General features: G+C 39.9%; 1 long non-coding RNA gene across 1 annotated transcript; it reads right to left on the bottom strand.

Annotated features, from left to right (window-relative positions):
* Window positions 1–5,930: 5,930 nt before the first annotated feature.
* Window positions 5,931–14,669, bottom strand: LOC110503444. Its single transcript, XR_002470463.2, has 6 exons — window positions 14,363–14,669; window positions 13,326–13,460; window positions 13,171–13,230; window positions 12,739–12,859; window positions 10,491–10,618; window positions 5,931–9,879 (listed from the first exon to the last, which is right to left on the bottom strand). It is a non-coding gene; the product is annotated as an uncharacterized LOC110503444 (long non-coding RNA).
* Window positions 14,670–15,007: the final 338 nt, after the last annotated feature.

Below are 15,007 nucleotides of genomic sequence, written 5' to 3'. Positions count from 1 at the left end.
TAAATGTTCAAGAGGAAAAACAGTAACTGTACAGCGCATTTTCTATATTTGCCAGTTAGGGTTGGGTGCGGGCCTGAGATTTTCACTTTATCACATATAGTTGGGTGGTTGCAGAGCTTGTTAGCAATTTCGGGTGGGTGCGGGTGAACAAACAGCTGACCCGTGCATCACTAGTACTCAGGCTACATTATACAAAAGCATTCATTATTTTCTGTTCTCATTATTACTCCATAATAAAGGTACTTGTCAACACCATTGTAGTCTCTTCATGAAGCCGCTGTGCCTCAGCAGTGTCTTCAGCTAACGCTAGAGGGTGACATTTACTCATTGGTCTAAACCATGTTGGCAATCATCTCACTATGCGCTATATTGTGAATCAGAGTCATTGCTGCACACACAAAAAAAACTTGCTCGGTTATGAAACCCACGTTTTGGTTTGAATTGAATTAGACAATATCTCTGAACATTTTTGTTTGATAGTGTAATATCATTTTTCCTGAGCTGTTCTTCATCCACACTGCGGATTATTTAAAATGAATAGATTAATGTAGCACAAAAAAATCTTCTTTTTTTAGAATTTTGTCAGTGCATCTGCAGTACCTGCTTGTGCAGTGGTTCTTCCTGCATCTCTTGTTAGGGTGGAGTGAGTTGAGTGACTTGAAACGGCCTGAAAACTTTCCTGTAACACAGGACAAGCCCAAAAGGATGCATGTGTGGGTTGTTCACAGTCCTCATCAGCCTTCAGTAGTTATTCCGTCTGATGAGAGCCAGACCTGGGTTCAACTAGCATTTGGTTTCTTTCAAACGCTTTTAGTTGCGCTGAATTGAGCTTGCCTGACGCAATGGGACCAATGGAATAGGGCCAAAACAGCACACCCCAACCTTGTGGCACTTCAGGCAGGCTCAATCAAACGTTCAAAGTATATTAAAGATTTGAATCCGGGTCTAATGAGAGCCAAAATAGAAAAATAGTCTATTATATTTACACATTTTCCAGCAAGATTCACAAACTCTTACTGATCTCAATTGACTCCATTCTGGGATTTCTTAGAAGTTTCCTTTGTGGCAGAGCATTAATGATCATTTATTCGATTTGTGTGCTTTCCTTTTGTGTGTGTGTCCGTGCAACGTGCATAGTGTATTTGTGTGTGCCTGCGTGCATGCTCATGTGTGTGTAGTTTCCTTGACTGTCAAATTACATCTCAGTTGATCTGAAACAGTAGCTGTACAATGACTTTCACTTACTTTAATTCCAAGTACAATGTCTTAAAAAGAAATGGGAAACATGAACCCATTAGCTGAAGGTCACAGTGTTCCCTTTGCAGAGCCCCCCCAAAAGATAAGAGAGACAGAGACACAGAGCCCTGGAGACCATGGAATGTGGCCTTTACATAAACAAGACCAAGGAAATAGTCTGAATAAATAATTTTTCCGTAGTCTACAGTGTTGGGAAGTTAGAAAAACTACGCCTCACTATCGTACGCTTTAAGCATACAATAGCGTTAGACAATTACGACTTACGACTTAACATGTACATTAAACTTGACACATGTAAATACCTCTGTCAAGTACACATAACAAGATCATCTGACTTGTTCTAGAATGTCTTCAAAAGCAAGTCGGATGTCATCCAGGACTCATGGCTGCATAGCCACCAAAGCAAAGGAAGACAGTGTTTATTGGTAAGAAAATATAGACTACAATCAATTATGACAGACTATAACAAGTAACAACTATAGCATGCTGTAACATGTTGATAACTGCTAACGGCACAATAGCCATACAGTGCCAAACTGTACGGCTATAGTGGATGGCCATCCATAAGGATGTCTTATTTTTCAAATACAGATTCTCTGTGTTGCTTGCTAACCTTGAATTCCAGGGTGCCTATGACGGAAAATCTGACATGGTGTCAGTTCAATGAATACTCTATTGATAGCTGCTTATGACTTCCTGTATATATAATGATCCCACTCATTGGGGTTCATTAAAATGTAATCACTGTGAAATAAATTTGACATCACATATCTGTATCCAAATGGATGAGTTGTTTAATTTCTCCTTCTTGTTCATGCTTGATGTGTTTGAGACATACAGTGATTGCAATCCCAGCAAACTTGGAACATAGCCAGAACATTAGCTAAGATTCCAATTAAGTTCTAGTGTAGGATTTTAGCTAAAGTTAGGATGACAACACCCCACCCAAAAAACTCCTTGTTCATGCTTGATGTGTTTGAGACATACAGTGAATGTAATCCCAGCAAACTTGGAACATACCCAGAACATTAGCTAAGGTTCCTAATAATAATATCCTTAGAATGTTCTCCTTAACATTCACAAAAATGTTGTGGACAACATCTGTAACCACCACCACAAAACATTCCCCCAAAGTTCTCATTAGGTTTCCAGGTAATGTAATGGCACAATGTACCAGTAATGTTTTCCCAGCAAACTAAATTAGGTTCTGTGAAAGTTCCCAGACAATTTGTGGCAAATATTCTCATAATACAAAAACTGTCCAGTCGTGCTGATGATTATATAATGTTTGTATAAAACATTTGCCTATTGATGCAAGAACGTTTACATAACACATTTTTTCTGTTCTTTAAAGTTACATAGAATGTTTTATTAGGTTGTGGTAACAGTCTGGTGGGACCATTGTGGGGACATTACAAAATATATGTTCCCAAAACACAAAAACTGCCCAGTTGTGCAGATGATTCTACAATGTTTATTTTAAGGAGAAAAAACATTCTCCTAATGTTTCAAGAATGTTCCTAGAACACATTTAATCTGTTCTTTAAAGGTTCCCAGAATGGTTTATTAGGTTGTGGGGACAGTGTGGGTATGTTAAAGAGAGGTTCTCAAAACACAAAATATTCGCAGTTGTGTTGACATTCATACAATGTTTAAGTTAGTTTGTACGTTCCCTTAATGTTTCAAGAATATGCTTGTGATATTCACTAAGTTTGTACAGAGCATTCCCACAATTTTGCATAATGTTCCACAATTTCCAAATAAGTCTGTTTTTATGACATTCATAGCACATGTGTTTTAGGTTCAATATAATATTCCATTGATGTTCACGCAATATATATATTTTACTTTGTCTTGGAGGTCCTCGTAACATTTCAAGAAAATTCAGAAAATGTAATATATTTAAGTTTTACCTAATATTAATATAACATTCTCAGCATGCAAATGTGTAGCTCCTTAAAGCATAAGAAAGCAGATTGGAATAAATAAGCATTTAGTTTCTCTCCAGATTTCTGATTGGATTTTAAACATCTGGACAAAATAAAGACTCTTTTAGTATTTCACAATTTATTTTCTCAAAAAGCAACATTATTAAACATTTAACCTACAATCTTCAGCGCTGCAACCAGATCAATACATCTCTGTGCCACCATATGGTCAATCAGGACACAGAACACAATTTCTGAGTTATTAAAATGTGAAATTTAATGATTTAGCTCTTTTCTATTGAGCTTTTTTGTTGTTGTTGATAATTTTAATTCAAAACAATCAAAGTAAAGCATTTAATTGTTACCCAGAAATGATTTGATATCGAGATAAAACATCTGCATTGGACCTTTAAAAGATTATTGCAATGAACCGCAATTAGTTTTTGTCTATTTATTATGTATCATACATTTTCAGAATGGGTATTTTGTGCTCTTTTGATTGAAATTGAGAAAAGGTCAAGATGTTTTCTTATTTAGTTTGAAGGTTCTGAGCCTGTATTTAAGAAGCATATGAATACACAATAATACACGTTACTTAAAGGAAGCTCTATCCAACATTTCATGAGACAGTGAAGAAAATCATAAAATACAGTGTCACAAGTACACAGCATAATAACTCAGAAATTATGTTCTGTTTCCTGATTAGACTGAAATATAATACTCTATCACAATTATACCCTGGTGGTGCACAGGCCGTGGGCGCGCTGAGTTAATTATCTGACTACAGGGACAATGATTGCAGGTTCAAGCCAACATGTAATATAACCATGGAATTTGAGGCTCAGATATCATCTACTAAAAGAGAGGATGTCTTTATTTTGTCCAGATTTATAAATCCAGTCAGAAAAACTGAATTTAGACTAACTGTGAAAAACACACCCGATATCATTCCTACTATGAGACGCTTGAAATTGTCCCTATTGTTTTATTTTTTTGCTTTTGCAAGGCAAAAGTGATCCTAGATCAGCACTCATAGTTTTGGAAACATTGTAAAAAAAAATGGGCCCAGAAGTACATAGCATATGAAGAGGATGGGTGAAGTGATGGTGAATAACCCAGTCACCAGTATTTCTCTAAGAAGGCTAAAAAGGATGCATGGAATTTCTGATTGACCATATTGCCATGGCCATATAATTAAAAAAGTTGCAAGAGAACTTCCCTGGTGGTGCAGAGGGTTTGGGACATAGAATTTGAGACGTAGAAATGTTGATGCAAGCAACACAGGAATAACGGTTTACATCAAAAGTGCAGACTGATCATTGCAAAAGGTTTTTAAATTAGTCTTAGACATTTGTTAAAGGTTTAAAATGATGAAATAACACATATGTAATCATGTAGTGACCAAAGGAGTGTTCAACAAATCAAAACATATTTAATATTTGAGATTCTTCAAAGTAGCCACCCTTTGCCTTGATGACAGCTTTGCACGCTCTTGGCATTCTCTCAACCAGCTTCACCTGGAATGCTTTTCCAACAGTCTTGAAGGAGTTCCCACATATGCTGAGCACTTGTTGGCTGCTTTTTCTTCACTCTGCTGTCCAACTCATCCCAAACCATCTGAATTGGGTTGAGGTCGGGTCATCTGATGCAGTACTCCATCACTCTCCTTCTTGGTCAAATAGCCCTTACATAGCCAGGAGGTGTGTTGTGTCATTGTTCTGTTGAAAAACAAATGATAGTGGGACTAAGCGCAAACCAGATGGGATAGCATATCGCTGCAGGATGCTGTGGTAGCCATGCTGGTTAAGTGTTCCTCAAATTCTAACTAAATCACAGTGTCAACAGCAAAGCACCCCACACCATCACACCTCCTCCATGCTACATGGTGGGAACTACAAATGCTGAGATCATCCGTTCACCTACTCTGCGTCTCACAAAGACAGCAGTTGGAACCAAAAATTTGACTCATCGGACCAAAAGAACAGATTTCCACCAGTCTAATGTCCATAGCTCGTGTTTCTTGGCCCAAGCAAGTCTCTTATTATTGGTGTCCTTTAGTAGTGTTTTTTTGCAGCAATTCGACCATGAAGGCCTGATTCACAGTCTGCCCTGAACAGTTGATGTAGAGATTTGTCTGTTACTTCCACTCTGTGAATAATTTATTTGGGCTGCATCTTTTGAGGCTGGTAACTCTAAATTATCGTCTGCAGCAGAGGTAACTCTAGGTCTTTCTGCAGCAGAGGTAACTCTGGGTCTTCCATTCCTGTGGCGGTCCTCATGAGAGCCAGTTTTATCGTTGTGCTTGATGGTTTTTGGGACTGCACTTGAAGAAACTTTCAAAGTTCTTGAAATGTTCCTCATTGACTAACCTTCATGTCTTAAAGTAATTATGGACTGTCGTTCCTTTTTGCTTATTTGAGCTGTTCTTCCCATAATATGGACTTGGTCTTTTACCAAATAGGGCTATCTTCTGTATACCACCCCTACCTTGTCACAACACAACTGATTGGCTCAAGTGTATTTAAGGAAAGATATTCCACAAATGAGCTTTTAAAAAGGCAGACCTGTTAATTGAAATGCATTCCAGGTCATGAAGCTGGTTGAGAAAATGCCGAGTGTGCAAAGCTGTCATCAAGGCAAAGGGTGGCCACTTTGAATAATCTAAAATATATTTAGATTTGTTTAACACTTTTTTGGTTACTACATGATTCCATATGCGTTATTTCATAGTTTTGTTGTCTTCACTAATCTACAATGGAGAAAATAGTAAAAAATAAAGAAAAACCCTTGAATGAGTAGGTGTGTCCAAACTTTTGACTTGCACTGTATATGAAGGCTGTCTGTGGTAACGGATATTGCCATAGCACAAGCAAGACACAGTCTACACATTGCATTGCGGCAAAACAATTAGCGTTTTGTGTGATGTTTATGCTGCGATATAGCCAGCAGGTTTCCTGAAAAAAGAACATCAAATTACTAGACAACCTGTTTGTCATGCTTATGTTTGCCATAGTTCTTTGTCTGTTGTAAAAATAGGCTAAGTTTGAGCAAACTGTTTTGTGTAGTCACAGAGTCACAGTGTCTGAGCACTAAGCAGCAACTGAAAGGAGGTAGGCTAGTGGATCCCGGATGTGCAGGAATCTTCGTATTTTCTGGTTTCCAGAAAATCCAGAACTATAGCCACTCTGTTCAATCTCACCAAAAAAGCTATTTTCTGCTGATTGAATTACTTTTCCTAAATATTTATATTTTACAATGCTCAGTTGTTAGAATTGTCCAATCACAAACAGAAAAGTATTTAGAGGCTGTTTCCCTGTTCATTTTGTATGTATTTTCTTTAGCTATTGGTACCTTAAGGGGCTAAGACAAACGGGCTGAAGGACGTTGGTACCCAGGCGCTAATGTGTCTCTCTCCTCGCTGAATGAATGACATCAATGGATGAAATGGTGATAGAAGCTGATAATTGTGCATATGACTTCACAATTTAATTGGAATTAGCGGAATGATGAGGGTGAAGAGCAGTTACGGCTGCTGAGGGGAGGACGGATCATAATAATGGCTGGAACAGAGCAAATTGAATGGCATCAAACATGGAAAAAATGTGGTTGATGCACTGTTTTTGATTCCATTCTACAAAATCCGCTCCGGCCATTACCACAAGCCCGTCCTCCCCAATTAAGCAGCCAACAACCTCCTGTGGTGAAGAGGATGATTGAATTTAGAACAATAGTGCTGTTTGAACTGTCTGATTGTGCTGTACTTGTAACTGTCGTTGTGGACTTAGATTAGTTGCAGGCCTATTTGTGTAATAGCCCTTGATAACTGAAGGGTGTTTTTAGTGGGAGTGGTCTTGCCTGTCTTTCCTGGCTATTTAAGGAGCCTTACTTGGCCCCAGTCTTAGTGTGTCATCTATAGTATGGAAGGGGATCAACTCCTAGAAGAGCAGCAAATACATTTTTGGATTCAATAAGTAGCTGTTGGTATTGTCTTGCTGGGGCAATTAAATTGAAGTGCTGTCCTTTACCTAGTAGCCAAGTTAAATCATTGCTGTTTGAACTGTCTGATTGCTCAGTACTTCTGACTGTCGTTGTGGACTTGGATTAGTTTCAGGACAATTTTCTCTGTCCTGGCACCCCAATGGTGGAACAAGCTTCCCCCTAAAGTCAGGACAGGGGAGTACTACCCATCTTTTGAAAACGTCTGAAACCCTACCTCTTTGAAGAGTAACTTAAATAACTCTCACGGCGCCCCCGACGCTGAGTACAACACACGTGTGTAGTTCAAAATGGCAATCCAAACCAAACAAATGGACGCACTGACAGCATTGAAAATGCCTGAATGCAGAATTTAGAAGAGCTGGAGTCGGATCGGATATTGAGCTTGAAATCAGTGTTGCCGATGAAGACTCTTCAATTGATTTTGATGTCGACTCCGAGCCTCCGCCTCCGGTGTCTGAGCCTCGCTGCAGAAAAATCAGAACAAGGCCAACTGAGACGGTTATCCCAACTGTCATGGTGAGACAGAAGTCTGGGAGGGATGGAACGGGGTAGAAAAGAGTGACGAGATCGTAACAGGAAGGTGGCCTTTCCAGAATATTCTCACAGAGAGCAGGCCCTATATGTCACGCAAAGAGAAACTGCCACCGCACTCTACAGTTTTCTTTGCTCATGTGACATGCAGATGTTGACGCACAGAGATTGTACTGTCGCTCATGTACACAAAAAAGTAAACAGTATGTGGGTGGGACATGTCTATGGATGAACTCAAAGCATTTATTGCACTTTTGTACTGTATGTCCCGTGGGCATATGGCAGAAAGAGCACGGATGTGGAGTCATTTTGGTCTGATAGGTATGCAACCGCTTCATAAGCCCCTGGTCCTAACATGCGTTCATTGTCCTGTCCACATTCTGATTGTCCCCACATTTTTTCACAGGTGTAGACGATTAAGACACATTTGATCTGATTGTGATTAGATCTTCCTTATCACCTTCAGAGGTAGTCAGGGATGCATTGTGTCTGGATATATTACAAGTGTAGATGGTTCTGGACAGTGAAACCATATAAATCCTAATTATCCCACCCTCCAAATGAATCATAGGTGGCACCATTGACTTATGGCACCAATATTTTTCCTAAAATAAATAAATTAATATAATTTTGAAAAACAATATCTTTCAAATTATTTGCATACAGGGAAATCTGGTCACAATGCGAACACAGTGGATGGGTAAGAGGCATTTTAATACCATGTGTAGACGCAACGGCTAATATATGGACACAAACAAAATGTGAACAAGATCAAGACAAAGGATGCATGCGAGCACCAGGTATAAACATGGCTGGAGAGATTATGCTACACCTGAGTTTCGATAACAAGGAGACAAGACCAATAAGTGTGCAGACGGACAGGTTTGCTGCACTCAAACACATCAAAAAGTTTTGTGAAGAATTGCATTGCTTGTTACAAGCCAGGAGAGAACATACTGTTAACTGTTGATGAGCAACTGTTTCCAACCAAAGCTTGTGCCGTTTTATCCAATACATGGCCAACAGACCGGACAAATGTCTATTTAAATTAAGCCAAAACCAAGTACTTGCTCAATGGCTTTCCATATCTGGGGAAAGATTAAACGAGGCCAGTGGTTGAGCAATGGCCCCAGACTGTGGTTTTGAGACTCATGGAGCCTTACATGGGCAAAGGTAGAAATGTGACTATGGACAACTTCTTCACATCAAATTTGAGGGGATTGTCAATACAGTTGTATTGCATTGTTTCCACTGAAACTAGAAATTTAGTTGAGTAAGTAATTAATTTGTCATGTGTTTCATGTCAGTGCCTGGGAATTGAACAGGGTGGAGCTGTTGACTAATTAAAAATGTCCTTTTGCGCATGGCTTTCGACCTTCGTCTCTCCCGAGCCCGTATGGGAGTTGTAGTGATGAGACAAGATAGTAACTACTAACAATTGGATACCACGAAATTGGGAAGAAAAGGGGGTAAAAAAATAATAATAATCATCTTTTCTTTATGTCCTTTTTTTATTCTGGGAGGAGTCAGTTCTCAGTATGTGGTGGTCAGCCTTTTTTTGGTAAAAAAAAAGGTTTGCAGAAAGCAACTAAGCAGTTTGGGAGATTTCAAAATAGATTAAAACAGACCGGCATCCATTCCCACTAAGAAGTGACTTCCGAGCAGTGTGGCTCATCTGTCATTTCCGTGTGTTTGAAGCAAACACTTGCAGCTAGAAGTCATGCAAAATGTAATCAGCTGTTAGAATGTAACTATAATCATTTTTTATTATATATATATATTTAATCTGGGCTGATTACAGTTACACCATTTTTGCAATGTAATTACCTAATCCCTGTGACAGGTTATCCGTTACTACCCAACCCTGTTGATGATACAGTCATAAGTACATTGTCATCTCCAGACAGTATTTCGGAATATGATAGATGCTATGTCTCAAATCCCTCCCTATTTCCTAATATAGTCCACTTCCTTTGACCAGGGCCCATAGGGTTCTAGTCATAGGTAGTGCACTCGGTAGGAAAAAGGTTGCTATCTGGGACGAAGGTGGAGTTTGGCAGCACCTTGAAGAACACCCATTGGAAGACAGGACTGGAGTCAAAGCTCATGTCCTCAACAGCGACTGTGACAGGAGCAGAGAGAATCTTCCCGCTGACTGCGGTCTCTGGCAACGCACAAACAATGTTTGCTCAGTCTCCTACCAACACACGACATCAGTTAGCAGCAAACAGATGTGGCAAAGATGTTATCACAAATATCAGACACTAAACTCCAAGATTCAGAGCTGTCGTTCAACCCTAAAGGGAAATATTTTAGTGATGTTGATTAGTATGTACTCAGTACAACATGCATACTGTTCCCCAATGCATATTTTATTCCAAATTAGAAATGTCACCTCTCTCTCATTTATTCATGCAAGCACACACAAACACTTACACACACATGCATGCACGTACACACACACGTACGCACAACAGAAATTGGGACATCATCTGAGAGAAAAAGGAATTTCGGAAGCTGTTGTATTTGTAGTTATTAGATGGAAGATTAGTTGCTATCTGGAGTGACACTGCTGGAGTCTGAGAGGAAAATTATAAGCAATTGGTGCTAAGAGCATTCACTCTGAAAAATATATAATACTTTCGCATAGACAGTATAGACCACATACAAATTACTAATTAATCTCCCTTTGACTGGAAAGATGAGCTGAACAATGCTTTGAACTATGACCCATCACTAACCTCTACTATGTGGGAGAGAATGTGAGTGACTAACCAGTTTGAATAGTCCATGGTGGTAGACCAAGAACTCTCTGGGATTAAGACGATCTGGGTCAAGCAGGAGCAGATCTCCTTCACACTCCCACTGTGCATCCAGATAGCCAATAAAAGAGCTTCCTCTGCCTGAAATACAGAAACAATCCATAAAATCCAGTTGGCCATTTCTGTTTGCTGTTTGCCATCTACAGTGGCAAGAAAAAGTGAGGTGAACCTTTTGGAATTACCTGGATTTCTGCCTAAATTTGGTCATCAAATTTGATCTGATCTTCATCATAAGTCAGAACAATAGACAAACATAGTGTGCTTAAACTAATAACACACAAATGATTGTATTTTTCTTGTCTATTTTGAATACATCACTTAAACATTTGGGGAAAGTATGTGAACCCCTAGACTAATGACTTCTCCAAAAGGTTATTGGAGCCAGGAGTCAGCTAACCTAGAGTCCAATCAATGAGACAAGATTGGAGATGTTGGTTAGAGCCGCCTTGTCCTATAAAAAAAAACTCACAAAATGTGAGTTTTTATTCATAAGAAGCATTGCCTGATGTGACCCATGCCTCGAACAAAAGAGATCTCAGAAGACCTAAGATGAAGAATTGTTGACTTGCATAAAGCTGGAAAAGGTTTCAAAAGTATCTCTAAAAGCCTTGATGTTCATCAGTCCACGGTAAGACAAGTTGTCTATAAATGGAGAAAGTTCAGCACTGTTGCTTGAATATTCAATGAGGTTAAGAAGAATCCTAGAGTGTCAGCTAAAGACTTACAGAAATCTCTGGAACGTGCTGACATCTCCGTTGACGAGTCTACGATACGTAAAACCCTAAACAAGAATGGTGTTCATGGTGTTCATGGAAGTTTACAAAAGTGCAATTGGATGTTCCACAGCGTTTCTGGCAAAATATTATGTGGACAGATGAAACTAAAGTTGAGTGGTCCGGTTTGGCCTTTTGGTTGCATTTTTGTTGTGTAATTTCGTCATTCACTTCATAGTCCGCCTGAAAAAAATCCTATTATTTTGGTTCTATGTATTTTCTATGGTTTTCTCACCTTGTCTCACCTAGCTACCTTAAGATGAATGCACCAACTGTAAGTCGCTCTGGAAAAGGTTGTCTGCTAAATGACTCAAATGTAAATGTAAAATGTAAGCAACGACCGCCAAAGGGAGGGGAATAATGTCTCACGGTGTTGAGAAACCTCGAAGGATAAGAAGCATCTGTGGCGTTATGTCGCTATGTCAGACACTTTCGCTGCTTTTTTCCCGTGGTGGTGGGGATTTGATTATGATGGATGGTCAGTGTTGAGGAAGCTACTCTGAAAATATAGTTTACCAAGCTACCAATTACTTCACACTGGAAGAAGTTAGGCTGCACTAATGCTACCCTTAAGAAAAATATAGTTTACTTAACTAAAGTTACTTCGAAAAAAGTAGTTCACTTCATTAACTACTTAGTGAAAAATTATCATATGTAAATCGAAAATGTCAGACTACAAATTGCAAGAACAGATCACTTTGGGGTCATATGGTAAAACACTGTAATGTGTCATTTAGCCTATTAAACATAAGAACAATGATAATAAGTGAGAATTATGCAGTCCTGATGCCGAAAAATACAAAAAAGACATTAACTACTAAAAACACTACCTATATTTGAATTCAGTTCAACTGAATTCAGTTCAAATTCAGTTCAACTACTACCAAGATACTGCAAAATGTCATCACTAGTTGTACTGTATTTCACTACTTCCCAACACTGTGGATGGTAATCCTTATCTAAGAATTTGTTTGTTTCAAAGTGCTTCACACAAAAACTACATCTAATCTCACCTCAACTTGATTAATAAAGCTTCTTGCCCATCCTGTCATCAGTCCCATGATGAAGCTTCCCATCTGTCTACCCTCCTGTCCCAGTTTTCTGTTTAGACTTTTACTGTTTCTGAAATAGTCTTCTTCTTATTGAACGCCGGAGTTGGCCTCAAATATGAACTGCTACCGTGTCAAATTACATTTGTGTTGCACAAGGACTGACTGAAAGTGTCCCTCACAAAGTTTAATGAGGTGGTACAGTATGTTTTGTTTGTTATTGTTCATTGTTTGGTTATTATATGTTGTGGTATGTGGTGGAGCAATCGCGTGTGTGTGTGTGTGCGGGTCCTCTTTAATTTCTACAATTCTTCGGCCCAAACACATCACAGGACGTTAGTGATGTGCGTTTGATTATACAAACTTTTGTGTAACCCACCTTTGAGGCCCCCCCCCCCAGAAGTCCTGCATCTTGCGCCAAGCCACTCAGCTTCCTCTCCACACCCTTTCACCCAGGTGAAAGAGTTGGGAAAGCTCCAGCAGTTTATCCCACTCCTCCTCTGTATGGGAAACATCACAGACACATACAGTACACACATAGCAGGTCACACAAACATTTACATGCCATTATGAGACACTCATAACTTATCTCAGGGCTACATTTACAACAAGTCATCCTTGTGATCTTGTCGGGGAACTTCTGATGTTCAAATACTATATGCAGTTAATGTGTTCCCCACAAGGTAGAGACATAGTCAAAGCACTTGAGTAGAATTGAATTTCTCTGCACACAGTCATAGTGGATGCAAAATACTGTCCATAATAAATCTTTAGTTTGTAATAAACAGCACATTTCAATGTTGTTCTTTACCTGACAGTGTGGGGACACAGACATATGACGGCTGAACAGATTATTTCATAGGCTCGCCCTCTGTGAAGGAATGGGACATCATTAGGACTCTTCATAAATATGATCAGCAAAGCCTCTGATGAAGTAAAAGTAATTCATTAATCAATTAATCTTACCTTGTGAGTGTATGTCAGAGATTGTAGTGTTTCTGTGAGATGTCTGTGAGTGAGGCTGGGGGACACTGGGGCCCTTAGAATCCTGGTCCTGAGGCAGAGCCTTCATTGGGACTCTCAGAGACTGGGTGGAGATTCCTGCATAGATATCTCTCACTGTTAACGACATTGACTCATCAAAATAGATAAGACAAGATAAGGCAGTGTCATGAACAACGAGCAACCGCAGTTAAATGGTTCTATCACATAGAATAGTGTGATTATTTAGCAGACCCTTTTTAAGTCTATCTGTGACAACCCAAAACACCAGTACCACGCTCCAACAAACTGAGCCATCTGAACCATTAGGGCCACCGTCTATTGTGCCTACCTTTTTTTTTTTTTTTTTTTACCCCCTTTTTCTCCCCAATTTCATAGTATCCAATTATTAATAGTTGTCTCATCGCTACAACTCCCGTACGGGCTCGGGAGAGACGAAGGTCGAAAGTCATGCGTCCTGCAAAACAACCCAACCAAGCCGCATTGCTTCTTAACACAGCGAGCATCCAACCCGGAAGCCAGCCGCACCAATGTATCGGAGGAAACACCGTGCACCTGGCGACCTTGGTTAGCGCGCACTGCTCCCGGCCCGCCACAAGAGTCGCTGGTGCGCGATGAGACAAGGACTTCCCTACCGGCCAAACCCTCCCTAACCCGGACGACGCTAGGCCAATTGTGCGTCGCCCCACGGACCTCCCAGTCGTGGCCGGCTGTGACAGAGACTGGGCGCAAACCCAGAGCCTCTGGTGGCACAGCTAGCGCTGCGATGCAGTGCCCTAGACCACTGCGCCACCTGGGAGGCCTTACCTTTAAACACTGGCACTGACTTGGTCCATGCACGAGAATATATCTCCAATCCAAAAGTCTGTTTTGTTGACAAACCTACAAACACATTTTACAAAAAAAGCTAAGGATACAATATCCTTATCATATCCTCCCACCCCCCCCCCCCCCCCCCCCCAAAAAAACAGATAAATGCAACTTCACGCATGCTGAGGTACCAGAGATGCGGAGGCAGTAGGTGCTCAGAGAGAGACTTGGCTGTTTGTTCTCCTCCAGTAGCTGAATGAGTCGCTCCAGGAGAAGCACGGCTTTCTGCTGGGTCAACGACAACACTATCAAAGAGTGGATCAAACTCCTTGTACCAGGAGGAACCTGATAACACAGACTGGATAGAAAGACACGCCCAACAGCAACACTAATCAACTATATTAAAGGGATAGTTCATTCAATAACAGATATACAGTAAGCTCCAAAAGTATTGGGACAGTGACACATTTTTTGTGAAATAATACAATGACTATGAGGTTCAAGTTCATCCATATCAGGTGAACCATTTAGAAATTACAGAACACTTTTTGTACATAGTCCCCCCATTTTAGGGGACCAAAAGTATTGGGACAAATTCCCTTATGTGTATTAACGTAGTAAAAAGTTAAGTATTTGGTCCCATATTCACAGCACACAATGAATACATCAAGCTTGTGACTCTACAAATTGGTTGGATGCATTTGCTGTTTGTTTTGGTTGCGTTTCAGATGACTTTGTACCTGATCAGAAATGAATGGTAAATAATGCATTATTGTGACATTTTGGAGTCACTTTTATTGTAAATAAGAATAGAATGTTTCTAAACACTTCTACAT

The sequence above is a fragment of the Oncorhynchus mykiss genome, chromosome 24 (assembly GCF_013265735.2).
Source record: "Oncorhynchus mykiss isolate Arlee chromosome 24, USDA_OmykA_1.1, whole genome shotgun sequence".
Lineage (NCBI taxonomy): Eukaryota > Metazoa > Chordata > Actinopteri > Salmoniformes > Salmonidae > Oncorhynchus > Oncorhynchus mykiss.
This window is presented reverse-complemented; position numbering and strand designations above follow the sequence as displayed.